Here is a 3,901-nt window from a genome sequence, read left to right as displayed (position 1 = left end):
TAACAGCCTTTGAAGTAGCCCCCGCAAAGACCCCCACCATAATTGTAATATATAAGTTTCTCCAGGGACCCCCTACCACAATTAAGTTTCTTGTCAGCAATATTTCACAGGATTTCTGCGGAGAGCTCCATGTTGTCTGAAGCTCCCTCTTTCTTGTTAATGCCCGGTTTACAGACAAACGTTTGTGATATACTCTGCCTCAAGAGAGCTTGTTGCTGTGCAAAAGTTACTTTTTCTGTTTTCTTGATAAAAACATGTGAAACCTCTTCTAGCCTAAAATATGGGACAAAGAGTAATTGTTATGTATCCACCCATTGTCATGTAATGCCAGGGTCCAGCCCTAGCAGGAGTCCATGGGTTCCACACAGGTAAACGGGGCGCGGGGAGACAGAGTCAGTGATGGATGGAGAATGAAAGACACAGACTCTAGTTCTGGTGCAATCAATCCCACTTTATTCTGGGGAAGGCTGGGTTTATATACATTTTTCTTCAGGCTATAATGGCAGTCTTGTGGTTAATATTAAAGAAGTTTCCAAAGAATAGGCAGAAATTGTTTTTAACAAGGAACAGAAAAATTATGAGAAAACAGTAACCTTACAGATTATCCTTACCTAATCACAATTATTTTAAGAATATCTAACTACGTCGATGAGCTAATACAATGTTTATTTCCTTAATATCTAAACTCTATGTGACCTAAGACTATTCTTATTATTCTCATGGTTAAAGCGATAGACAAGTAATCTCATGTGACCATCTCTACTAGGTCCATCTGGTTAATATCTAAATTGCTGAGTTAAGGGCTACAGAAGGGCAGCGGTTGCAATGGTTCTCGTGGCCAAGTTTTTTTACTGAACAGATTACCTTGTCTTATGTAGCTCTTTTTTTCCAGAACAGGGCATTTTGTACCAACGTCTGTTATAGGGGTGACCTATTCTTTGTAGGAAGGAAGGAATGTTATGAAACCTTATTCTTTTACCCCACCACCATTGTTAGAATTTAACCAGCCTGTTGGAGACAAAGGCAGATCTATAACTATTTTCTCCAGAGCCTTTCAGGGACTCATTGCATGGTTGTAAAATTATTTTTAATTTTGTTAGTGGTAAAGACCCACTGTTTTTTCAGATTGTAGGTAATATTTTCTGGAATTTTTGTTGTATTCCCCTCATCCCCTTAAGCAATCCATTCAGACTGAAATGAGTAATATATTATCAGAAAAACAGCAGGAAAAACACCATGCTCTGGAGCAAAACATCCGGCAATTCCTTTTAGGATGAGCCTTTGCAATCATCCTCCAGAGGATCTTTGTCAAGCACTGGATGGAATTCCAGATGCCCCCACAATGTAATCACCCCACTGAGTATAAATCTAATAGAATTTCTACACCCTGAGTCCAAGATTTTTAGGCATTAGCCCTCTGGAGTGCCACAACTGAAATAAACCTGCTTCCTGAAAATTCTTCCAGTGTTGAACCTCATCTGTCCTCTGTCACCCTCTCACTTCCTGCCAAATGAATCAGACCAGACATTTAACCCTGGTCGCTGTATACCACCTTCAATAACAGCCCAATGTATGGCTTGTTCCTTCTGGTAATGCTCCAGTCTCATTAGGGGCAAAAGCATACAGGGTAGAAGCCTGTACCAACCAGTGAGACCACGCCTCTGAAAACGAGCATGGTGCCCAGGCTCCAGGGCAGCACAGGGCTAGGGGTTACCCTGACCTTACAGCAGCCAGCTCTCCGAAACTTTGCTCCTGCCATGACTTCCTTTCTATTTTTTAATTTTTTGAATTTATTTATTTTTTTGTTTTCCATATCCAATTTTCCCATCACAATTTGTTGAAAACATCTTTTTGGCATTTTTAATGTCTTCTGATCTTTTGGCTATTTATATTAGTATATTAATGTATTTGATTCCTCATCATCCTAAGAGGATCATTCTGGTTAATGTTCTTTACTTGGTCTACTCTGTCATCATTTCCTTTGCATATATATCCCATAGTGAGATTGCTGGATCATATGGCAGTTCTATTTTTAAAAAAACTTTTTTTAGGAAACCCCATACTGTTTTCCATAAGGACTGGACTAGTTCACACTTCTAAAATGTGTTCAGGAGTTCCTTTTTCTCTATATCCTCACCAGCACTTTCTATCTTTAGTATTTTTTAATAGCCATTATTATTGCAGTGAATCAATATCTCATTGTGGTTTTAATTTGTATTTGCCTGATGGCTAGTGATGTTGATCATTTTTTCATATATATGTTGGGCATTTGTCTATCTTCTTGTGAGATATATCTATTGCTTGTCTTTTAATCAATTATGTGTTTTTAAGTTATTGAGCTTTTGGAGTTCCTTAAATATTCTGGATATTAATCCATTATCAGGTTTATAGTTTGCAAGTACTTTTTACTGTTCAGTAGGTGTCTCTTCACTATGTTGATTGTTTCCTTTGGTGTGCAGGAGCTTCTTAGTTTGAAGAAATCACACTTGTCTACTTTTACTTTTGTTTTCTGTGCTTTTGAGTCATGCTGAAAAACCCAATGGAATGAAAAAGCTTTGCTGTGTCCATGGTCTGAGTCATCTCTTCTTTCTCTCCACAGGTCATCCAAGAGCAGGCAGCATGGCAGAGTCCTCAGAACTATTAAACTAGTCTCAAGTGTCAGAATTTATTTTGGTGGGACTGACCAGCTTCAAGGATGCAGAGTTTATTCTCTTTGCACTCTTCTTAGTTATCTATGCTGTAACCATTCTAGGTAACCTTCTCATTATGGTTACAGTGTTTCTTACCCCAAACCTGAACACCCCCATGTACTTCCTCCTTGGAAATCTCTCTTTTGTGGATATGACCCTTGCTTCCTTTGCTACCCCTAAAATGATTGTGAACTTGGTAAAACACAAGAAGACTATTTCTTTTGCTAGTTGTTTCACTCAGATATTTCTTCTTCATATGCTGGGTGATGTTGAAATGCTACTATTGGTTTCCATGGCCTATGACAGATATGTGGCCATTTGTAGCCCCTACGCTACATGACCATCATGAGCAACAAAATGTGTGTCTTTCTTGCAGCAATGTCATGGTGCTCAGGTCTGCTTCACGTAGGACTCCAGTTACCCTTTGCAGTAAACTTGCCTTTCTGTGGTCCAAATGTGGTGGACAGCATTTTCTGTGATCTCCCTCTGGTTAGCAAACTTGCATGCACAGACACCTATTTTGTACAGATAGTCATTGTTGCCAACAGTGGCATCCTCTCCATGAGTTGTTTTCTCATTTTGCTTATTTCCTACAGTGTGATACTCTTGACCATCAGGAGATGCTCTACTACTGGGCAGTCCAAAGCCTATTCCACTTTGACAGCTCATGTCACTGTGGTAATTCTCTTCTTTGGTCCATGCATCTTCATCTATGTCTGACCCTTTAGCAACCACTCTGTGGATAAGTTCCTTGCTGTATTTTATACCATTATTACCCCTATCTTGAATCCACTTATCTACACTCTACGAAACAAAGAAATGAAGACAGCCATGAGGAAACTCTGGAGAGCATTTGTGAATTCCAGAAAGGATACTTAGATTAAAAATATAGTTGAAGAGAAACAGTAGTTTTCAAATCTTTAAAGGTTTCTTTAAAAGAGAGTCACTGGAGTCATACAGAGGTAAGCAAATAAAAAAATTATAGAAGTCAAATATTCTATCATACTTTGATTTAGCAATATAAAAATTGATAGATAAGTTGTTATTGATTTTTAAAATGATGTTGACAGAGTTATAATAATTGTCAAAGACTTACTTGTTCTTCAAAGCAGATTGGTAGATACATATTTTATTCTGGTATTCTGATGGCTCTGGATGGGTGGAAATACAGGGAATCCTTTGAATGTTGGTCATGTTTTTCTGTACAGTTT

The 3,901-nt window shown here is 38.3% G+C and overlaps 1 pseudogene; it reads left to right on the top strand.

The window, feature by feature from the left end:
• The first annotated feature begins 2,571 nt into the window (after positions 1 to 2,571).
• Positions 2,572 to 3,569, top strand: LOC124978080 (olfactory receptor 4K17-like; annotated as a pseudogene).
• Positions 3,570 to 3,901: the final 332 nt, after the last annotated feature.

This window comes from Sciurus carolinensis, chromosome 2 (assembly GCF_902686445.1).
Source record: "Sciurus carolinensis chromosome 2, mSciCar1.2, whole genome shotgun sequence".
NCBI classification, from domain to species: Eukaryota; Metazoa; Chordata; class Mammalia; order Rodentia; family Sciuridae; genus Sciurus; species Sciurus carolinensis.
The sequence above is the reverse complement of the archived record's forward strand: the minus strand, read 5'-3'. Positions and strand labels throughout refer to the sequence as shown.